The sequence below is a fragment of the Oncorhynchus kisutch genome, linkage group LG12 (genome assembly GCF_002021735.2).
Source record: "Oncorhynchus kisutch isolate 150728-3 linkage group LG12, Okis_V2, whole genome shotgun sequence".
NCBI lineage: Eukaryota > Metazoa > Chordata > Actinopteri > Salmoniformes > Salmonidae > Oncorhynchus > Oncorhynchus kisutch.
This window is the reverse complement of record NC_034185.2, coordinates 9573418-9598954: the sequence shown is the minus strand read 5'-3', so window position 1 is coordinate 9598954 and position 25537 is coordinate 9573418. Positions and strand designations below refer to the sequence as shown.

Sequence of the window (25537 nt, the reverse complement as noted above, 5' to 3'; positions counted from 1 at the left end):
ATATACTATACCAGTATATTGTATATATAATATGTATATACTATACTAGTATACTGTATATATAGTATGTATATAATATACTAGTATACTGAATATATAGTATGAATATAATATACTAGTATACTGTATACATAGTATGTATATCATATACTAGTATACTACGTGTATATATAGTATGAATATTATATACTAGTATACTGTATATATAGTATGCATATAATATACTAGTATACTGTATATATAGTATGTATATAATATACTAGTATATTGTATATATAGTATGTATATCATATACTAGTATACTGTAGTATATTATATAATACCATATATACAGTATACTAGTATAATATATACATATTATATATTCAGTATACTATTCATACATTATCTTGCCATGTACATTTTTTTTTACATTTCCTCACATGAAGGTGCATTGGAGAATTGATGTTTATAGAAATGTCTGGGAAAGGTCAAAGCACACTAAGACCCACCTATATTTTAAAGAGTACGTTCTGTACAATTTGACTTGTTAAAGGTCATTCTTGTAGCCCTACACTACTACCAGCAGTTACATCCTAGCCCAGAACTCAAGTCACACTGTCAATAAAACACAACCAAGTCACACTGTCAATACAACACAACCAAGTCACACCGCCAATACAACACAACCAAGTCACACCGCCAATACAATACAACCAAGTCACACTGTCAATACAACACAACCAAGTTACACCGTCAATACAACACAACACAACCAAGTCACACCGACAATACAACACAACCAAGTCACACCGTCAATACAACACAACCAAGTCACACCGCCAATACAACACAACCAAGTCACAGCGTCAATACAACACAACCAAGTCACACCGCCAATACAACACAACCAAGTCACACCGTCAATACAACACAACCAAGTCACACCGCCAATACAACACAACCAAGTCACACCGCCAATACAACACAACCAAGTCACACCGCCAATACAACACAACCAAGTCACACCGCCAATACAACACAACCAAGTCACACCGCCAATACAACACAACCAAGTCACACCGTCAATACAACACAACACAACCAAGTCACACCGTCAATACAACACAACACAACCAAGTCACACCGTCAATACAACACAACACAACCAAGTCACACCGCCAATACAACACAACCAAGTCACATCGCCAATACAACACAACCAAGTCACAGCGCCAATACAACACAACCAAGTCACACTGTCAATACAACACAACCAAGTCACACTGTCAATACAATACAACCAAGTCACACTGTCAATACAATACAACCAAGTCACACTGTCAATACAACACAACCAAGTCACACTGTCAATACAACACAACCAAGTCACACTGTCAATACAACACAACCAAGTCACACCGCCAATACAACACAACCAAGTCACACCGTCAATACAACACAACACAACCAAGTCACACCGCCAATACAACACAACCAAGTCACACCACCAATACAACACAACCAAGTCACACCGTCAATACAACACAACCAAGTCACACCGCCAATACAACACAACCAAGTCACACCGTCAATACAACACAACACAACCAAGTCACACCGCCAATACAACACAACCAAGTCACACCGTCAATACAACACAACCAAGTCACACCGCCAATACAACACAACCAAGTCACACCGCCAATACAACACAAACAAGTCACACCGCCAATACAACACAACCAAGTCACACCGTCAATACAATACAACCAAGTCACAGCGTCAATACAACACAACCAAGTCACACCGCCAATACAACACAACCAAGTCACACCGTCAATACAACACAACCAAGTCACACCGCCAATACAACACAACCAAGTCACACCGCCAATACAACACAACCAAGTCACACCGCCAATACAACACAACCAAGTCACACCGTCAATACAACACAACACAACCAAGTCACACCGTCAATACAACACAACACAACCAAGTCACACCGTCAATACAACACAACCAAGTCACACCGCCAATACAACACAACCAAGTCACACCGCCAATACAACACAACCAAGTCACACTGTCAATACAACACAACCAAGTCACACTGTCAATACAATAAAACCAAGTCACACCGTCAATACAATACAACCAAGTCACACTGTCAATACAACACAACCAAGTCACACCGTCAATACAATACAACCAAGTCACACTGTCAATACAATACAACCAAGTCACACCGCCAATACAACACAACCAAGTCACACTGTCAATACAACACAACCAAGTCACACCGCCAATACAACACAACCAAGTCACACTGTCAATACAATACAACCAAGTCACACCGTCAATACAACACAACACAACCAAGTCACACTGTCAATACAACACAACCAAGTCACACCGCCAAAGTGTATACGGAACTCATGGAATTAGAATTCATTCTAGTTCTATAGCAGAACCTTCATTGCATTCTAGGACCACAGTACATGGCTAGAAATGATATGAAGAAGCAAACAGAAGGAGACTGTCTGTCTGAGGGATCCAGAGACATATTGCTGTCTGCTCCATGTTGCTAGATTATGATTTACTGCCACAGCATGAGTCAGATAACATTATATAATAACATAATACATCGAGACATATGCAATATCTAATAGCCGTCTCCTTCTGCAATAGTTCTAATTGAAATACTCTTCCCTGAGACATATCTGTAATTAATGAGGTCCGTGCTGGCCGTAACACACAACCATACAAACACACACGCATGCACGCACACAAACACACACATACAGGCATACACCTGCATACACACTTTCTCTCTCTCTCTCTCTCTCTCTCTCTCTCTCTCTCTCTCACACACTCACACACACACACACACACACACACACACACACACACACAGACAATGTAATATATTGACCTTCTCCCAGCCAGACTGATAAACTCATAATAATATAGTTGTCATGTTCCTCAGGGCTAATAGGAACTGTTATGGCTGTTTCAATTAGGTCTGAAGGGACATTTATCAAGATGCCTCAATGGTTTATGATTCTGATCATTCTAGAGACATATCTATTTTCTTCTGTCATTCATATACTCCTTTCTGTCTCTCTCTGTTTCTCTCTGTCTCTCTCTAATATTCTCAATATTGTCTGTCCACCTTTCAGTCTCTCGCTTTCCCTCCATTTTTCTCTTCCCCATGCCTCTTCCATTTAACTATTCTGTGTTGATATCCAGAACGCTTCCTACTGTGTGCTCTTTAATCTGTTTCCCTCTATATCAGCTGGTCTTTAATCTGTTTCCCTCTATATCAGCTGGTCTATAATCTGTTTCCCTCTATACCAGCTGGTCTATAATCTGTTTCCCTCTATACCAGCTGGTCTATAATCTGTTTCCCTCTATACCAGCTGGTCTTTAATCTGTTTCCCTCTATACCAGCTGGTCTTTAATCTGTTTCCCTCCATACCTGCTGGTCTATAATCTGTTTCCCTCTATACCAGCTGGTCTATAGCTACTCTCTGCTGTACTTAGCAGCCTGAAGCTATTTCTGATGAGGCCTGAATGGGTTCTGTGTGTGTGTGTGCGTGCGTGCGTGTGTGTGCGTGCGTGCGTGTGTGTGTGCCATGTGTGTATATGTGTGCGCGCATACACGTTTGCGTGTGTCTGTTTGTGTGTATGCCTGCGTCTGCGTGTGTGTGTGTGTCTCTCTCCCACAGGAAAAGATTGAGTCTGGTACGAAGAACCGGGACATTGAAGGCATGGGAGTAGCAGAGATCAAGTACGGAGACTCAGCCTGCTTCGTCATGCACGTGGCTACAGGGCTGTGGTTGTCCTACCAGACGCCTGACGCTAAAGCCTCCCGTATAGGACCCCTCAAGAGACGGGTGAGTTATTACACTGGTTCACTGTTCTAATAGTCAAAATGTTGTCCTTTTACATCATTATAAACATGTCCCTGTCATTTAGCTACTCTATAATGACTTTGGCAAGGAGAAAGAGTGTGTCTGGCCAATGAAATCACTGTAAGTAGTGGGTCAATGTAGCTATTGGGTAGACCCAGGGCCTCTCTCAGCAGGAGGATAACCAGGAAGTTGTCACCATAATCAGATTATCACATTAGTGAGTATTCATGACTTTATACTACTGTAAGTAGTGGGATAATCTAGTGTGGATATTGGATATTGGGACAGACTGTAGAGGAAACCAGAGTCCCCATAATGAGAGGACTTTATACAGAGGATTAGACGTTAGTGTCATAGCTTCCCACTGTGAGTCACATCTTACCAGCTGACGTGTTGTCAAGGCCACCTGGCGTGTTGTCAAGGCCACCTGGCGTGTGAGCAGAACAGAGGTTTGTTTTCTCTGGATGCCTTCCCAGAGGTAGAAAGATAGGTACTAGAGGTTGACCGATTATGATTTTTTTAACGGCAATGCCGATACCGATTATTGGAGGGGGAAAAAGCCGGTGCCGATTAATCGGCCGATTTTTTGAGATGTATGTATATATATATATACACTTTTATAATAATGACAATTGCAACAATACTGAATGAACAATGAACACTTTGATTTGAACTTAATATAATACATATTATGGGCTTTTGGATGGGGGTTGTTAAGGTGATTCCACAGGTTGGTGGTATTTTTTTATTTAGCCGTTGCTGACCTCATGCTTACATCTTTATCACAAATCAGACACCTTGCTTTCCCTGGTGCCAATTCCATGTCATTGTCCCACACTGGTGCTCTGCTTTTCTCTGCCATCTGTAAAACACACACACGGCTCTGAAGTGACAATGATACTGAAGAGTCTGCTTAGGGGACAAATACTCTCAACTGTTTGAATTTTTATTTATTTTAAGTTACCTGTGATGAATGTTGAAAACAAAAACTGTAATTTCTATATGCAGGAAATCCTATTTTAATAATGGACATGGTAAGAATTGACTACCAAAGTGCGAGTCATAATTCCCATGACACCTTCTAGCAAAATCTGAAAAGCGGATCCGTCATTCTTTTATTCCATGGGATATTTTTTAGATTCACTTAAAATAAGGTCTGTGTTTCGTGTAGGCTTACACCACCTTGCCAATGTTATAACTGTGTAGATATCCATAGGACAAGGTAACTCTGATCAATATTGGCTAAACATAAGCGAAGATTTAAAAAAAATTGTAGAGTGGATTTATGAAAATATTTTGACAAACGTTACCTAGTATCCTAGTGAGATTTACACGGGTATCAAAACGCAGAGGCGGTTTAAGCCTGCACCCCAACCTGCACCCCAACCTGCACCCTAACCTGCACCCCAACCTGCACCAAACACAGACCTTATCTGAAGTAGATCAAGACATTCTCTATGGAAGACATGAACAGAGGTGGTTTAAGCACGAAACACAGACCTTATCTGAAGTAGATCAAGACATTCTCTATGGAAGACATGAACAGAGGTGGTTTAAGCACGAAACACAGACCTTATTTGAAGTAGATCAAGACATTCTCTATGGAAGACATGAACGGTAAAATAACGAAGGAACCCCTTTCAAGTTCAGCCGCAAGTTGTTACAGGAATTATAACGCGTCGACTATTTCTCTCTAAACCATATACCTTTGACTATTACGAGCCTGCTGCTGCCTACCACCCCTCAGTCAGACTGCTCTATCAAATATCAAATCATAGACTTAACTATAATAAACACACAGAAATACGAGCCTTAGGTCAAATCCGGAAACTATCACCTCGAAAACAAAACGTTTATTCCGTTCCGTATTTTATCTAACGGGTGGCATCCATGAGTCTAAATATTCCTGTTACATTGTACAATCTTTAATTACTTAAAATTCAGGCAAATTAGTTCGCAAAGAGCCAGGTGGCCCAAACTCTTGCATATACCCTGACTCTGCGTGCAATGAACGGAAGAGAAGTGACACAATTTCACTATTGCCTGCTAACCTGGATTTATTTTAGCCAAATATGCAGGTTTAAAAATATATACTTGTGTATTGATTTTAAGAAAGGCATTGATGTTTATGGTTAAGTACACATTGCAGCAACGACAGTCGTTGATTCATTGTTTTTTATAAGATAAGTTTAATGCTAGCTAGCAACTTACCTTGGCTTACTGCATTCGCGTAACAGGCAGTGTCCTCGTGAGGCAGGTGGTTAGAGTGTTGAACTAGTTAACTGTAAGGTTGCAAGATTGGATCCCCCGAGCTGACAAGGTAAAAATCTGTCGTTCTGCCCCTGAACAAGGCAGTTAACTCACTGTTCCTAGGCCGTCATTGAAAATAAGAATGTGTTCTTATTAACTGACTTGCCTAGTTAAATAAAGATTAAATAAAGGTGTAAAAAAATAAAAGAAAAAAAATCTGCAAAATTGGCGCCCAAAAATACCTATTTCCGATTGTTATGAAAACTTGAAATAGGCCCTAATTAATCGACCACTCCGATGAATCGGTCAACCTCTAATAGTAGGGAGAGAGGGTATAGTCTAGTCTACAGATAGGGGATGAGGGAGAGAGAGAGAGAGAGAGAGAGAGAGAGAGAGAGAGAGAGAGAGAACACGGTGACGAGGAGAAAGGGAGAAAGATTGGAATAGTGAGGGAAAGAGGAAGAAGGGAGAGAGAAAGACGGGGGAGGGAAGGAGTACTGAGAGAGATGGAGGAGCCAGGAGTTGATCCCCACTCTCTCAGAAAAGCTAACTGTCACTAACTGTCACCATCCTTCTCTCATTATCACTTCTAAATGAGTTCCTCATGTGTCCCGACCTATCCTGGGGGGAGGGAGAACTCACAGCCCAGGCAGCTACTCTTACACCTTGCTTGATTGGGTGTGATATCATACTTTACATCGGCTAATGCCAGAGGTGATACTGATACTAGTGACAATAAATGACAAGGGACACATTTTAGATTCTCTGTCAACGTGCACCTGCTACCCTGTAGTTAAATGGAATGATGTATTTATTGTTTATCAGATGTAATTGAATGATGTATTTATTGTTTATCAGATGTAATTGAATGATGTATTTATTGTTTATCAGATGTAATTGAATGTAATTGAATGCTGTATTTATTGTTTATCAGATGTAATTGAATGATGTATTTATTGTTTATCAGATGTAATTGAATGCTGTATTTATTGTTTATCAGATGTAATTGAAGGATGTATTTATTGTTTATCAGATGTAATTGAATGTAATTGAATGCTGTATTTATTGATTATCAGATGTAATTGAATGATGTATTTATTGTTTATCAGATGTAATTGAATGTAATTGAATGCTGTATTTATTGATTATCAGATGTAATTGAATGATGTATTTATTGTTTATCAGATGTAATTGAATGCTGTATTTATTGTTTATCAGATGTAATTGAAGGATGTATTTATTGTTTATCAGATGTAATTGAATGTAATTGAATGCTGTATTTATTGATTATCAGATGTAATTGAATGATGTATTTATTGTTTATCAGATGTAATTGAATGTAATTGAATGCTGTATTTATTGATTATCAGATGTAATTGAATGATGTATTTATTGTTTATCAGATGTAATTGAATGTAATTGAATGCGGTATTTATTGTTTATCAGATGTAATTGAATGCTGTATTTATTGTTTATCAGATGTAATTGAATGCTGTATTTATTGTTTATCAGATGTAATTGAATGATGTATTTATTGTTTATCAGATGTAATTGAATGCGGTATTTATTGTTTATCAGATGTAATTGAATGTAATTGAATGCTGTATTTATTGTTTATCAGATGTAATTGAATGATGTATTTATTGTTTATCAGATGTAATTGAATGCTGTATTTATTGTTTATCAGATGTAATTGAATGATGTATTTATTGTTTATCAGATGTAATTGAATGATGTATTTATTGTTTATCAGATGTAATTGAATGATGTATTTATTGTTTATCAGATGTAATTGAATGCTGTATTTATTGTTTATCAGATGTAATTGAATGTAATTGAATGCCTTATTTATTGTTTATCAGATGTAATTGAATGATGTATTTATTGTTTATCAGATGTAATTGAATGATGTATTTATTGTTTATCAGATGTAATTGAATGTAATTGAATGATGTATTTATTGTTTATCAGATGTAATTGAATGCTGTATTTATTGTTTATCAGATGTAATTGAATGATGTATTTATTGTTTATCAGATGTAATTGAATGATGTATTTATTGTTTATCAGATGTAATTGAATGATGTATTTATTGTTTATCAGATGTAATTGAATGTAATTGAATGATGTATTTATTGTTTATCAGATGTAATTGAATGCTGTATTTATTGTTTATCAGATGTAATTGAATGATGTATTTATTGTTTATCAGATGTAATTGAATGCGGTATTTATTGTTTATCAGATGTAATTGAATGTAATTGAATGCTGTATTTATTGTTTATCAGATGTAATTGAATGATGTATTTATTGTTTATCAGATGTAATTGAATGCTGTATTTATTGTTTATCAGATGTAATTGAATGATGTATTTATTGTTTATCAGATGTAATTGAATGATGTATTTATTGTTTATCAGATGTAATTGAATGATGTATTTATTGTTTATCAGATGTAATTGAATGATGTATTTATTGTTTATCAGATGTAATTGAATGTAATTGAATGATGTATTTATTGTTTATCAGATGTAATTGAATGCTGTATTTATTGTTTATCAGATGTAATTGAATGATGTATTTATTGTTTATCAGATGTAATTGAATGATGTATTTATTGTTTATCAGATGTAATTGAATGATGTATTTATTGTTTATCAGATGTAATTGAATGTAATTGAATGATGTATTTATTGTTTATCAGATGTAATTGAATGCTGTATTTATTGTTTATCAGATGTAATTGAATGATGTATTTATTGTTTATCAGATGTAATTGTCCACATCCAGGGGTTGGCAGAGGCAGGGTTGATTCATTTCTGGAGGCTTGGCAGTGTACAGGATGTCTCTGTTTTGTTGTACTGTGTATACTGCTTTAACCCAGAGTTGTGTATGTTAGGGTAATGTCTGAGTTGTGTATGTTAGGATAATGTCTGAGTTGTGTATGTTAGGATAATGTCTGAGTTGTGTATGTTAGGGTAATGCCTGAGTTGTGTATGTTAGGGTAATGCCTGAGTTGTGTATGTTAGGGTAATGCCTGAGTTGTGTATGTTAGGGTAATGTCAGAGTTGTGTATGTTAGGGTAATGTCAGAGGTGTGTATGTTAGGGTAATGTCTGAGTTGTGTATGTTAGGATAATGTCTGCGTTGTGTATGTTAGGGTAATGTCTGAGTTATGTATGTTAGGGTAATGTCTGAGTTGTGTATGTTATGGTAATGTATGAGTTGTGTTTGTCTCTGCTCCAGGCCTGTCTGCATGCTGAGGGTCACATGGACGACGGTCTGACCCTTCAGCGTTGTCAACACGAGGAGGCACGGGCTGTACGCATCATCAGGAACACCACAGTCCTCTTCAGCCACTTCATCAAGTACGTATGGCTCACCTGTATGTCTAGAGGGCTCACCTGTATGTCTAGAGGGCTCACCTGTATGTCTAGAGGGCTCACATGTATGTCTAGAGGGCTCACATGTATGTCTAGAGGGCTCACCTGTATGTCTAGAGGGCTCACCTGTATGTCTAGAGGGCTCACCTGTATGTCTAGAGGGCTCACCTGTATGTCTAGAGGGCTCACCTGTATGTCTAGAGGGCTCACCTGTATGTCTAGAGGGCTCACCTGTATGTCTAGAGGGCTCACCTGTATGTTTAGAGGGCTCACCTGTATGTCTAGAGGGCTCACCTGTATGTCTAGAGGGCTCACCTGTATGTTTAGAGGGCTCACCTGTATGTCTAGAGGGCTCACCTGTATGTCCAACATGGACAGGTTAAATGAGGAGAATGGCCCTGTTTTCTAGTTACTATGCATTGTGGTACTGTGTGTCGGTTAATGTGTACTATGTTGTACTGTGTGTCGGTTAATGTGTACTATGTTGTACTGTGCGTCATTTAATGTGTACTATGTTGTACTGTGCGTTGGTTAATGTGTACTATGTTGTACTGTGTGTCGGTTAATGTGTACTATGTTGTACTGTGTGTCGGTTAATGTGTACTATGTAGTACTGTGAGTTGGTTAATGTGTACTATGTTGTACTGTGCGTCGGTTAATGTGTACTATGTTGTACTGTGTGTCAGTTAATGTGTATTACGTGGTACTGTGCGTTGGTTAATGTGTACTATGTAGTACTATGAGTTGGTTAATGTGTATTACGTGGTATTGTGTGTCGGTTAATGTGTAAATTGTGCGTTCCTGCTCGAGGCATTCATCGAACACGTGGTTCTGCTGCGTTGGTAACCATGACAGTTTAACCATCATCTATCCCAGAAAATACAGAACACAGAGGTGCTAATTTTGGATGAGGCTAATTTGGTCTTAGAAAAAGGGATACTGTGAGAGTTTGGTCATTTTGTTTTTATACCTCCCCAGAGTCAGATGAACTCGTGGTGTACCATGTTTGTGTCTCTGTGTCCAGAATGAAGGAAGTTAGAGGTAGTGCACTGCCTGGATGTCTATGGGTATCTACTAGCGTGCTAAAACTACCTCTAACTTCCTTTATACTGGACACAGAGACACAAACATGGTATTCACGAGTTCATTTGACTCTGGGGGAGGTAGATAAAGGACCTCATTGCCAAAATCCCCAAATCTCCTTTTAAAGAAGGATCATATATCGCTGGTTCTTATCTTGATTTCTACTGAATACCAAGATGATTCAAATGAACTGACACAAGAGAGATCCAATCGCAGTTGCAATTTTCCTGCTTTTGTGTGATCAGGCACATCAAACTAGCCTGCATGTGGGTTCACGTCTAGTGACCAATATCGGTGATTGTCTGCTTTAGAACTTGTGTGATGTAATTTGAGACAATTGTGGAAAAGTGATATTAATGTAGCGAATTATCAGTGCAGTCAATTGACTTTGTCGCTCACTTTATCCCACTCTATCTATCTATCTATCTCTCTCTCTTCCTCTTTCCCATCTCCCTCCCTGCCCCTCTCCCTCTCCCCGCCCCTCTCTCTACCTTCTTTCCCATCTCCCTCCCTGCCCCTCTCCCTCTCCCCGCCCCTCTCTCTTCCTCTTTCCCATCTCCCTCCCTGCCCCTCTCCCTCTCCCCACCCCTCTCTCTACCTTCTTTCCCATCTCCCTCCCTGCCCCTCTCCCTCTCCCCGCCCCTCTCTCTACCTCCCCTCGCTCTCCACCTATCTCTCTCCCTGTCCCCCCAAACTCTCTCCCCCTCTCTCTCCCTCCCCTCGCTCTCCACCTATCTCTCTCCCTGTCCCCCCAACTCTCTCCCCCTCTCTCTCCCCACACCCTCTTTCTCACCTCCCTCCACCTCCATTCCCTCTCTCTCACCCCCTCCACCTGTCTCTCATCCTCTCTCCACCTCTCCTCCCCCCCCTCTCCGCTAGGGGTCTGGACAGTATAGGAAGGGATAAGAACGTGGCGGTGTCTCTGCCTAACTTTGACGAGGTGTTGCAGACGCTGGATGATCTCATTGAGTATTTCAAACAGCCCGACTCAGAGCTGGAACATGAGGAGAAACAGACTCTGCTGAGATCTCTCATCAAACGACAGGACCTCTTCAAAGAGGAGGTGAGCTCCCAGGGCTCCGGGACCTCAGGTTTAATCAGGTTTAATCAGGGTTATAAAGGATCAACGCTGACTTGCCAAGTTGTAACTTTTTTCAGTGTGCAGTTTCCTGAAATGTTAGCGTTTCAAAATACAGAGGCCATTAGCAAGCAGAAGCCTCTTTCTTTCATCTTATTATATTCTCCAACCTCCAAGAGACTCTACTGCATGTGCAAATGCATCTCTTTTCATGTAGGAAGTTCTAGGAACACCACTGTGATGGACTCATTATAGCACCCTAATAGCTATATAGTGCACTACTTCTAACCAGGGTCCATAAAGCTCTGGTTAAATATAGTGCACTGCTTAGTGAATAGGGTTCTGTTGGGGATGCAGACCTTGTATGACCACCCCGGTGTGTTGTGTGTGTGTGTTTCAGGGCATGCTGACCCTGCTGGTGATGTGCATCGACCGGCTCAACCTGTACAACAGCGCTGCTCACTTCGGAGAGCATGCTGGGGAAGAGGCTGGGGCGGCATGGAAGAGCATCCTCAACCTCCTCTACCAACTACTGGGTGAGAGAGATGAAACCTTAGGGTGGTGGATGCACACACTCACTCACACACACACTCACATACACACAGGAACACACACACACACACACACACACACACACACACACACACACACACACACACACATACGCACAGGAACACACACACACAGGAACACAGGAACACACACACAGGAACACACACCTCCCTGAGCCCCATTTGGAGAGAAGATCTGTTGACAGGACTGACATGGCAGTTATTTGTGGTTAGTCACAGAGGAGAGAGAGAAATAGAGAAGAGAGAAGAAAGAGAAAGAGATAGTGAGAAATAGACGAGAGGGGAAAGAGAGACTGAGAGAGACAGAGAGAAATAGAGAAGAGAGATGAAAGAGAAAGAGATAGTGAGAAATAGACGGATAGACAGAGAGACAGAGAGAAAGAGAGAAATAAAGAGAGAAGAAAGAGATAGTGAGAAATAGACGGATAGACAGAGAGAGACAGAGAGAAAGAGAGAAATAGAGAAGAGAGATGAAAGAGAAAGAGATAGTGAGAAATATACGGACAGACAGAGAGAGACAGAGAGAAAGAGAAGAGATGAAGCTTCATCACATGAATAAAAGTGTAACTGGTTCTTAACACCTTATCCTGTCTGCCCTCTGGTAGTGATGTCATGATGAAGTGTTGAGGTACCGTATGCTTCCCAAATAGCACCCTATTCCCTATGTAGTGCACTAGTCTTTACCACAGCCCAAAGGCATATATACGAATGACCCCTAAGAAGTTTCAGTATGTGTTGTCCACCTTTTGTTTTGTTGATGTTCTCGAAACAGTACCGTGGTTTTAACGAGTTCCTCTCAGTTCACTCATATTCATCAGGTGTTCTTCCACTCACACACACTTCCACACAATAACCATCAACGGGTCATCTTGAAACATGTCAGTGCTGAGAGAAAGAGGGGATAGAGAGAGAGAGGGGATAGAGAGAGGGGATAGAGAGGGGATAGAGAGGGGATAGAGAGAGGGGATAGAGAGGGGATAGAGAGATGGAGAGAGGGGATAGAGAGATGGAGAGAGGGGATAGAGAGAGGGATAGAGAGGGGATAGAGAGAGGGGATAGAGAGGGGATAGAGAGGGGATAGAGAGAGGGGATAGAGAGGGGATAGAGAGATGGAGAGAGGGGATAGAGAGATGGAGAGAGGGGATAGAGAGGGGATAGAGAGGGGATAGAGAGGGGATAGAGAGATGGAGAGAGGGGATAGAGAGAGGGGATAGAGAGGGGATAGAGAGAGGGGATAGAGAGTGGATAGAGAGATGGCGAGAGGGGATAGAGAGAGGGGATAGAGAGAGGGGATAGAGAGGGGATAGAGAGATGGAGAGAGGGGATAGAGAGGGGATAGAGAGAGGGGATAGAGAGATGGAGAGAGGGGATAGAGAGATGGAGAGAGGGGATAGAGAGATGGAGAGAGGGGATAGAGAGGGGATAGAGAGAGGGGATAGAGAGAGAGAGGGGATAGAGAGAGAGAGGGGATAGAGAGAGAGGGGATAGAGAGAGGGAGAGAGGGGATAGAGAGATGGAGAGAGGGGATAGAGAGAGGGGATAGAGAGATGGAGAGAGGGTATAGAGAGAGGGGATAGAGAGGGGATAGAGAGAGGGGAGTGTTTTAGAATATTGTATAGTAGAGTGTTGTATAGTAGAGTGTTGTATAGTGTTGTATAGTAGAGTGTTGTATAGTAGAGTGTTGTAGAGTGTTGTATAGTGTTGTATAGTAGAGTGTTGTATAGTAGAGTATTGTAGAGTGTTGTATAGTAGAGTGTTGTATAGTGTTGTAGAGTGTTGTACAGTGTTGTATAGTAGAGTGTTGTATAGTGTTGTATAGTGTTGTAGAGTGTTGTATAGTGTTGTATAGTAGAGTGTTGCATAGTGTTGTATAGTAGAGTGTTGTATAGTAGAGTGTTGTATAGTGTTGTATAGTAGTGTTGTATAGTAGAGTGTTGTATAGTAGAGTGTTGTATAGTAGAGTGTTGTATAGGAGAGTGTTGTATAGGAGAGTGTTGTATAGTAGAGTGTTGTATATTAGAGTGTTGCATAGTATGGTGTTGTATAGTAGAGTGTTGTATAGTATGGTGTTGTATAGTGTTGAGTAGTAGAGTGTTGTATAGTATTTTATAGTATAGTGTTGTATAGTGTGGTACAGTATATTGTTGTATAGTGTTGTGTAGTAGAGTGTTGTATAGTGTTGTATAGTAGAGTGTTGTATAGTAGAGTGTTGTATAGTGTTGTATAGTAGAGTGTTGTATAGTGTTGTATAGTAGAGTGTTGTATAGTAGCGTTTTGTATAGTGTTGTATAGTAGAGTTTTGTATATTAGAGTGTTGCATAGTAGAGTGTTGTATAGTGTTGTATAGTAGAGTATAGTAGAGTGTTGTATAGTAGAGTGTTGTATAGTTTTGTGTAGTAGAGTGTTGTATAGTAGAGTGTTGTATAGTAAAGTGTTGTATAGTGTTGTATATTAGAGTGTTGTATATTAGAGTGCTGTATAGTAGAGTGTTGTATAGTGTTGTATAGTGTTGTGTAGTAGAGTGTTGTATAGTGTTGTATAGTAGAGTGATGTGTAGTGTTGTATAGTAGAGTGTTGTATAGTGTTGTATAGTAGTTTGTTGTATAGTAGAGTGTTGTATAGTAGAGTGTTGTATAGTAGAGTGTTGTATATTAGAATGTTGTATAGTGTTGTATAGTAGAGTGTTGTATAGTAGACTGTTGTATAGTGTTGTATAGTAGAGTGTTGTATAGTGTTGTATAGTAGAGTGTGGTATAATGTTGTATAGTAGAGTATTGTATAGTGTTATATGGTAGAGTGTTGTATAGTAGAGTGCTGTATAGTAGAGTGTTGTAGAGTGTTGTATATTAGATTGTTTTATAGTAGAGTGTTGTATAGTAGAGTGTTGTATATTAGAGTGTTGTATAGTAGAGTGTTGTATAGTAGAGTGTTGTATAGGAGAGTGTTGTATAGTAGAGTGTTGTATAGTAGAGTTTTGTATAGTGTTGTATATTAGAGTATAGTAGAGTGTTGTATAGTATAGTGTTGTATAGTAGAGTGTTGTATAGTTTTGTGTAGTAGAGTGTTGTATAGTAGAGTGTTGTATAGTAAAGTGTTGTATAGTGTTGTATATTAGAGTGTTGTATATTAGAGTGCTGTATAGTAGAGTGTTGTATAGTGTTGTATAGTAGAGTGTTGTATAGTGTTGTGTAGTAGAGTGTTGTATAGTGTTGTATAGTAGAGTGTTGTGTAGTGTTGTATAGTAGAGTGTTGTATAGTAGTGTGTTGTATAGTGTTGTATAGTAGTTTGTTGTATAGTAGAGTGTTGTATAGTAGAGTGTTGTATAGTAGAGTGTTGTATATTAGAATGTTGTATAGTGTTGTATAGTAGAGTGTTGTATAGTAGACTGTTGTATAGTGTTGTATAGTAGAGTGTTGTATAGTGTTGTATAGTAGAGTGTGGTATAATGTTGTATAGTAGAGTATTGTAAAGTGTTATATGGTAGAGTGTTGTAGAGTGTTGTATAGTAGAGTGTTGTATAGTGTTGTATAGTAGAGTGTTGTAGAGTGTTGTATAGTAGAGTGTTGTATAGTAGAGTGTTGTATAGTAGAGTGGTGTATAGGAGAGTGTTGTATAGGAGAGTGTTGTATAGTAGAGTGTTGTATAGTAGAGTATTGTAGAGTATTGTATAGTAGAGTGTTGTATAGTGTTGTATAGTAGAGTGTTGTATAGTGTTGTATAGTAGAGTGTTGTATAGTGTTGTATAGTAGAGTGTTGTATAGTAGAGTGTTGTATAGTGTTGTATAGTGTTTTGTTGTATAGTGTTGTATAGTAGAGTGTTGTATAGTATTTTATAGTATACTGTTGTATAGTGTGGTACAGTATAGTGTTGTATAGTGTTATATGGTAGAGTGTTGTGTAGTGTTGTATATTAGATTGTTGTATAGTAGAGTGTTGTATAGTAGAGTGTTGTATAGGGGTTGTATAGTAGAGTGTTGTATAGTGTTGTATAGTAGAGTGTTGTATAGTACAGTGTTGTAAAGTGTTGTATAGTAGAGTGTTGTATAGTGTTGTATAGTAGAGTGTTTTTATAGTAGAGTGTTGTATAGTGTTGTATAGTAGAGTGTTGTATAGTGTTGTATAGTAGAGTGTTGTATAGTGTTGTATAGTAGAGTGTTGTATAGTAGAGTGTTGTATAGTGTTGTATAGTGTTTTGTTGTATAGTGTTGTATAGTAGAGTGTTGTATAGTATAGTGTTGTATAGTGTTGTATAGTATTTTATAGTATAGTGTTGTATAGTGTGGTACAGTATAGTGTTGTATAGTGTTATATGGTAGAGTGTTGTGTAGTGTTGTATATTAGATTGTTTTATAGTAGAGTGTTGTATAGTAGAGTGTTGTATAGTAGAGTGTTGTATAGTAGAGTGTTGTATAGTAGAGTGGTGTAGAGTGTTGTATAGTAGAGTGTTGTATAGTAGAGTGTTGTATAGTGTTGTATATTAGATTGTTTTATAGTAGAGTGTTGTATAGTAGTGTTGTATAGTAGAGTGTTGTATAGTAGAGTGTTGTATAGGAGAGTGTTGTATAGTAGAGTGTTGTATAGTAGAGTGTTGTATAGTAGAGTGTTGTATAGTAGAGTGTTGTATAGTAGAGTGTTGTGTAGTAGGGTGTTGTAATGAGTTCAAACTTGGTTTCATTAGACCAGAGAATCTTGTTTCTCATGGTTCTGAGAGTCCTTTAGGTGCCATTTGGCCAACTCCAATTGGGCTGGCATGTGCTTTTTACTGGTAATGGGCTTTTTGGTAATGGGCTTTTTGGTACCCTTCCCCAGATCTGTGCCTCGACACAATCCTGTCTCAGAGCTCTACGGACAATTTGTTCGACGTCATGGTTTTGTTTTTGCTCTGTCATTCATTGTCAACTGTGGGACCTTAAATAGACAGGCGTGTGTCTTTCCAAATCATGTCAAATTAATGTCATTTTACCACAAGTGGATTAAAAATAAGTTGTAGAAACATCTCAAGGATGATCAATGGAAACGGGATGCACCTGAGCTCAATTTCAAGTCTCGTACCAAAGGGTCTGAATAGTTATGTAAATTAATGTATGTATGTTTTTTTGTGTTTAATACATTTGCAAAAAGATCTCACATCCAGCTTTTGTTTGTTGTTATGGGGTATTGTGTGTAAATTGATGAAGAAGAATGGATTTAATACATTTTTGAATTAGTCTGTAGCAAAATGTGGAAAAGGGGAAGGAGTCTGTCAAACATAGACAAGTGGTTTAGATATGGATGTAGACATTAAACTCTCGTCTGACTCGGCCTCTCTCTCTTCACCCTCTCACCCCTCTGCAATGTCTGCATCACCCTGTCATCCCTCACCCCTCTTTCCCTCACTCACCCCCCTCTCTTTTTACCTCACCTGTCTCTAGCCTCTCCAATCCATGGAAACATGAGCAACTGTACCCAGTTCTCCCCTTGACCTCACACTCTCCTTCCTCTCTCCCCCACATAGCTGTCCTCACCCTCTTCCTCCTCTCTCCCCCACATACCCCTCCTCCACACCCCTCTTCAAAACTACCCATTATCCCTCTGTGTCCTTCCTCTGACACATCTAACTCTTCTTCTCTCTCTTCAGCCTCTCTGATCAAAGGGAACAGAAACAACTGCACCCAGTTCTCCAGGAACCTGGACTGGCTGGTCAGCAAGCTGGAGAGACTGGAGTCCTCATCAGGTATACTGTATTTCATAGAGCTAACATTAACATATTGGGTATGGAATTGTTTGTTCATGTTGTCAAATGCCTTTATTGCGAGCTAATTTGGGGCTGCATGCATCTAGTGTAAGTTAACCTGAGGCATGACATGTACTGTAAACAGTTATAGTGCTGTAATCAAGGAGTCATAGCCTGTTGTATACTCTAATGTCCCATTCCCAATAGTGTGTTGTAATAAACAACAATGTTCCACTCAGGTATCCTGGAGGTTCTCCACTGCATCCTGATAGAGTCTCCTGAAGCTCTGAACATCATCCAGAGAGGACACATCAAGTCCATCATCTCCCTGCTCTATAAACACGGACGCAACCACAAGGTCGGCAAAACAACACATTACTGGTTTTCTAATAAACTCATTCTAAACATTCTAAACTAATTTTAAACACATTCTAAACACATTCTAAAAGTTCTAAACACATTCTAAATGTTCTAAACTCATTCTAAATGTTAGAACAACATTCTAAATGTTCTAAACTCATTCTAAATTTTAGAACCACATTCTAAATGTTATAAACACATTCTAAATGTTATAAACTCATTCTAAATGTTATAACCACATTCTAAATGTTCTAAACGCATTCTAAATGTTATAAACTCATTCTAAATGTTATAACCACATTCTAAATGTTCTAAACGCATTCTAAATGTTAGAACAACATTCTAAATGTTCTAAACTCATTCTAAATTTTCTAAACTCATTCTAAATGTTCTAAACACATTCTAAATGTTCTAAACTCATTCTAAATGTTAGAACCACATTCTAAATGTTCTAAACTCATTCTAAATGTTAGAACCGCATTCTAAATGTTTTAAACTCATTCTAAACACATTCTAAACATTCTAAACGTTCTAAACACATTCTAAATGTTCTAAACTCATTCTAAATGTTCTAAACACATTCTACATTTTCTAAACACATTCTAAATGTTCTAAACACATTCTAAATGTTCTAAACACATTCTAAACGTTCTAAACACATTCTAAACGTTCTAAACACATTCTAAATGTTCTAAACATGTTCTAAATGTTCTAAACTCATTCTAAATGTTCTAAACACATTCTAATATTCTAAACACATTCTAAACACATTCTAAATGTTCTAAACACATTCTAAACACATTCTAAATGTTCTAAACACATTCTAAATGTTCTAAACACATTCTAAATGTTCTAAACACATTCTAAATGTTCTAAACATGTTCTAAATGTTCTAAACTCATTCTAAATGTTCTAAACACATTCTAAATGTTCTAAACATGTTCTAAATGTTCTAAACTCATTCTAAATGTTCTAAACACATTCTAATATTCTAAACACATTCTAAACACATTCTAAATGTTCTAAACACATTCTAAACACATTCTAAATGTTCTAAACACATTCTAAACGTTCTAAACACATTCTAAATGTTCTAAACACATTCTAAATGTTCTAAACACATTCTAAACGTTCTAAACACATTCTAAATGTTCTAAACACATTCTAAATGTTCTAAACACATTCTAAATGTTCTAAACACATTCTAAACACATTCTAAATGTTCTAAACACATTCTAAACGTTCTAAACTCAGAGGCATATATATTCAGTATGAGCAGTGCTTTGGCCTTTAACTTCTTTACTCTGAGGAGAGAGTAAACATGTATGTAAATATGTGGCTGTCACAGCTGTCAGCGTGGCAGCGTGATTTTAACAATAGCCTCGGGCTGCATATCACATTGTTTTAACATTCCTGCTACGTGTTTTACATGCAGCGTTAAACTTGTCACCGAGCCCTGCTGGGTTAATTGGGTTAGCTGGGCATGCAGGAGCACACGCAGGGCCAGATTGCATCCTGAATGGCATCTCATTCCCTATGTTATACACTACTTTTCACCAGAGCCTACAGTGTATGGGTTGGAAACCCAGTCTCGTAAACACCAGCTGTTGATCCATGCCATAGAATCCTATAGGCTTTTAACAACCAATAAAGACAAAGGGCATGCATGCCCCTCTAAGGGTTATTGGCATAGCATTGCTTACCCACCCAGGGAGGTAATTAAGTGTCTGTTTGTTGCTTAGCGGCATGTGTTATTGTTACACAGAACAAACCAGAGGATTATCACCTTCTGTGTTTATGTGTGAAGAGTTTTTCAGTGGTGTGACACACTTATAGAACAGAGACAGAGAGAGATACAGAGAGACCGAGAGAGACAGAGACCGAGAGACAGAGAGACACAGAGCCAGAGAGCCAGGGAGAGAGACAGAGAGAAAGAGACAGAGAGCCAGGGAGAGAGACAGAGAGACACAGAGACCGAGAGACAGAGCCAGAGAGACAGAGAGAAAGAGACAGAGACCGAAGGACAGACAGAGACAGAGAGACAGAGCCAGAGAGACAGAAAGAGAGACAGAGAGAGAGAGAGACAGAGAGAGAGAGAGAGAGAGACAGAGAGAGACAGAGAGACAGAGAGAGAGAGAGAGAGAGAGAGAGACAGAGAGACAGAGAAGAGATGAAGCTTCATCACATAAATACAAGTGTGACCGGTTCCTAACACCCTATTCTGTCTGCCCTCTGATGTGATGATGAAGTGTTGAGGCAGCGGATACCACAGCCCATAGGACTCTGTTCAAAAGATGTGCACATTGTCAGACAAGGGAGGATGTTAACACAAGTCAGAGGAATATTCAAACCCTGATAACTTTATTAACAAATAGTCAATTCCAGATGCTTTATCATTGACCTCTGACCTTGCTTTGTTATCTGAAGATCACTGTAGAGAACAGGAGAGGTATAGAGGAATGTTTCAGAATGTGTTGTCCACCTTTTGTTGTGTTGATGTCCTAGAAACAGGCCCATGGTTTTAACGAGTTCCTCTCAGTTCACCTTGACCGCACTCATATTCATCGGGTGTTCTTCCACACACGATCGCTTCCACATACACACTTCCACACACACACTTCCACACAATAACCCCACACACTTACACACACACACACACACACACACACACACACACACACACACACACACACACACACACACACACACACACACACACACACACACACTTCCACACAATAACCCCACACACTTCCACACAATAACCCCACACACTTCCACACACACACACACACACTTCCACACAATAACCCCACACACTTATACACACACACACACACACACACTGCCAGTGCCTCCCTTTTATCCATTCTTTCTCAATCCCATTGTTTGTCTCTCCCCCTCCCTCCCTCTATCTCTATCTGTCTAGATCCTGGATGTCCTGTGTTCTCTGTGTGTGTGTAATGGGGTGGCTGTGAGAGCCAATCAGAACCTCATCTGTGATCACCTGCTTCCCAAGAGAGACCTGCTCCTGCAGACACGATTGGTCAATGATGTTCAGAGGTAACAGGAAGTAGAAAGTGTTTGTAACTTTTTATTAAAAACGTATTTTGTACATAATGTTGCTGCTGCCATCATTTATGACTGAAAATAACTTCTGGACATCAGAACAGCGATTACTCACCACGAACTGGTAGAAGCTGTTTCCTTTAACAAGTCCAACGAGTCAGACGTGAAGGACATACTGCTTTCCCGGGAACAGGCCCAAATCCCTATCATTTGTGTCAAGAGAAGACAGAGAAAAAGGGGGAGGAGGTCGGACTGCCTTCGGAGAATTCGTAGGCGAGCGAGTAAACCCCCACTGACATCCGTTCTATTGGCCAACGTGCAATCATTGGAAAATAAAATCAATGACCTACGAGCAAGATTAAACTACTAACGGGACATTAAAAACTGCAACATCTTATGTTTCAGTCGTGGCTGAACGACGACATGAACAACATACAGCTGGTAGGTTTTTACACTGTATCGGCACAATACAACAGCAGCCACTGGTAAAGACAAGGGGTGGAGGTCTATGTATATCTAAGGACGTCTCGAGGTTTGGCTCACCTGAGGTAGAGTATCTCATGATAAGCTGTAGACAATACTATCTACCTAGAGAGTTTTCACCTGTATTTTTCATAGCTGTCTACCTACCACCACAGACCGATGCTGGTACTAAAACCACACTCAATGAGCTGTATACCCGTCACATTGTATAATGATAGGAGCCAGGCGCACGAATACGAAAATAGTTGTTTTTACATTTCCTTACCCAATATAGCCTACGTCATGGACATGACGAGGACGAAGCCCAAAACAAACACGTATATATATCCAAACAAAGAGTGAGGTGTAAAACCTCTAATAAATACACAGGACGAGACCCGTAATAACAATACACAGGACGAGACCCGTAATAACAACACATGGAACGAGACCAGTAATAACAACACACAGGACGAGACCCGTAATAACAACACACAGGACGAGACCCGTAATAACAAAACACAGGACGAGACCCGTAATAACAACACAAGGGACGAGACCCGTAATAACAACACACAGGACGAGACCCGTAATAACAACACACAGGACGAGACCCGTAATAACAACACAAGGGACGAGACCCGTAATAACAACACACAGGACGAGACCCGTAATAACAACACACAGGACGAGACCCGTAATAACAACACACAGGACGAGACCCGTAATAACAACACACGGGATGAGACCCATAATAACAACACACGGGATGATACCCGTAATAACAACACACGGGATGAGACCCATAATAACAACACACGGGATGAGACCCATAATAACAACACACGGGATGAGACCCATAATAACAACACACGGGATGAGACCCATAATAACAACACACAGGACGAGACCCGTAATAAGTGCACACGGACACAGTAACACTTTAGCCGATACAACAGAGCACAGGTACTCACAAGACCAACGGACATGGAACAATAATCAACCAGACAATGGGGAACAAAGGGCACATATATACACATACTAATCAGGTGGAATGGGAGCCAGGTCTGCACGTATACAGTGGGGCAAAAAACGTATTTAGTCAGCCACCAATTGTGCAAGTTCTCCCACTTAAAAAGATGAGAGAGGCCTGTAATTTTCATCACATGTACACTTCAATGATGTAATCATTGTAATTCTTAGGTGTTTTCATTCTAATTCTATGATGTAATCATTGTAATTCTTAGGTGTTTTCATTCTAATTCTATGATGTAATCATTGTAATTCTTAGGTGTTTTCATTCTAATTCTATGATGTAATCATTGTAATTCTTAGGTGTTTTCATTCTAATTCTTTGATTTAATCATTCTAATTCTATGATGTAATCATTCTAATTCTATGATGTAATCATTCTAATTCTATGATGTAATCATTCTAACTCAATGTTATTCACTACAGCATGCCCTGGTTAGTGAACACCATTTGTAAAATAATTGAGTGCACCGTAACAGCAGGCAATTGGCTAGTTGCCACTGGGGGTGGTGGTGGGGGGTGGGGGGTGGGGGGGGGTAATTACATTCGTCATAAATTTACTCCTGATTTGCAACTGCACGTGTCTTGCTATCCAAATCAGTGTGATTAAATATATATCAACACAGCTTTTCTGACTGCAATATAATGACACGTAAAACCTGGAATAGAAATATGAATAATGTATAATCTATCTGGCTGTCTCACTGTGATTGTAAATGTGGATGTGTTTCTCCAGTATGAGGCCCAACATCTTCCTAGGAGTGGCGGAGGGTTCAGCCCAGTATAAGAAGTGGTACTTTGAGCTGATGATCGACCAGGTGAATATCACTCTTCTCTTCCTTTGCCAATGTGTTTTGATTATTGTGTTTTAAATAGTGTTGCCAAGTAAAATATTTAAGATGTGTTTTGTCACTTGTCCAATGTCTCTCTCTCTGTCTGTCTGTCTGTCTACCTGTCTCTCTCTCTCTCTCTACTATCTCTCTCTGTCTGTCTACCTGTCTCTCTCTCTCTCTACTATCTCTCTCTGTCTGTCTACCTGTCTCTCTCTCTCTACTATCTCTCTCTGTCTCTACTATCTCTCTCTGTCTGTCTGTCTGTCTGTCTGTCTACCTGTCTCTCTGTCTCTACTATCTCTCTCTGTCGTTCTACCTGTCTCTCTCTCTCTCTCTGTGTCTCTACTATCTCTCTCCGTCTCTCTGTCTGCCTGTCTCTCTCTGTCTGTCTCTACTATCTCTCTCTGTCTGTCTACCTGTCTCTCTCTCTACTATCTCTGTCTGTCTGTCTGTCTGTCTGTCTGTCTGTCTGTCTGTCTGTCTGTCTGTCTGTCTGTCTGTCTGTCTGTCTGTCTGTCTGTCTGTCTGTCTGTCTGTCTGTCTGTCTGTCTGTCTGTCTACCTGTCTCTGTCTCTACTATCTCTCTCTTTCTTTCTACATGTCTCTCTCTCTCTCTGTCTCTACTATCTCTCTCTGTCTGTATGTCTACCTGTCTCTCTCTCTACTATCTCTTTGTCTTTCTACCTGTCTCTCTCTTTCTGCCTCTACTATCTCTCTATGTCTGTCTGTCTACCTGTCTCTCTCTCTCTACTATCTCTCTCGGTCTGTCTGTCTACCTGTCTGCCTCTCTCTCTCTCTCTCTACTATCTCCCTCTGGTTGTCTGTCTGACTCTCTCTCTCTCTCTCTCTCTCTCTCTCTGTCTCTACTATCTCTCTCTGTCTGTCTCTGTCTCTCTCTCTACTATCTCCCTCTGGCTGTCTGTCTGACTCTCTCTCTCTCTATGCTATCTCTCTCTGGCTGTCTGTCTGACTCTCTCTCTCTCTATCTCTCTCTCTCTCTCTCTCTCTCTCTCTCTCTCAGGTGGACCACTATGTGACCAGTGAGCCATCTCACCTGCGTGTGGGATGGGCCTCCACTAAGGGTTACGCCCCCTACCCGGGGGCTGGAGAGGGCTGGGGGGGCAATGGGGTGGGGGATGACCTCTACTCATACAGCTTTGACGGACTCTACCTGTGGTCAGGTACGTCCTCTGAGGTTCTGAATGCTCACCTGTCCTGGTTTTACCCACAGTTCTTTCTGTGCCTTACACTGTTATTTTAATGTCACGTCGCAGCTTATATTTACAGTATAAGCTGCGACGTGACATTAAAATAACAGTCTAAAAGTTCAGAAAAGTTCTCTGCCCTCGTGATGTGAAATACCACTGCTGTTTTGAGAGTTGGGCATTGAAATCCTGAGGTAATCGTTTTGTGGTCAAGAGCAAAGGAAAAGTAACAGTACATTAAAACCCTCAACCAACCTTTTCCTCATCGGTCACCCTGACCCTTGTCTAAATAGGGTCAGACTACTCCCTGTCTGAAGAGGCCCCAGACTGAGTCTGTTCTCCATGACTTCCCTACTCCCTGTCTGAAGAGGCCCCAGACTGAGTCTGTTCTCCATGACTTCCCTACTCCCTGTCTGAAGAGGCCCCAGACTCAGTCTGTTCTCCATGACTTCCCTACTCCCTGTCTGAAGAGGCCCCAGACTCAGTCTGTTCTCCATGACTTCCCTACTCCCTGTCTGAAGAGGCCCCAGACTCAGTCTGTTCTCCATGACTTCCCTACTCCCTGTCTGAAGAGGCCCCAGACTCAGTCTGTTCTCCA

General features: G+C 40.0%; 1 pseudogene across 1 annotated transcript in view; it reads left to right on the top strand.

The window, feature by feature from the left end:
- The window catches only part of LOC109866445 (ryanodine receptor 3-like), a 264698-nt pseudogene that overhangs the window by 68640 nt on the left and 170521 nt on the right, over positions 1 to 25537 (top strand). Inside the window, exons 11-19 of the transcript XR_004212016.1 lie at positions 3714 to 3881; positions 9395 to 9516; positions 11494 to 11677; positions 12093 to 12228; positions 17883 to 17978; positions 18218 to 18336; positions 21268 to 21401; positions 23638 to 23719; positions 24756 to 24915. The product of XR_004212016.1 is annotated as a ryanodine receptor 3-like (transcript). The remainder of the gene's footprint in view (positions 1 to 3713; positions 3882 to 9394; positions 9517 to 11493; positions 11678 to 12092; positions 12229 to 17882; positions 17979 to 18217; positions 18337 to 21267; positions 21402 to 23637; positions 23720 to 24755; positions 24916 to 25537) is intronic.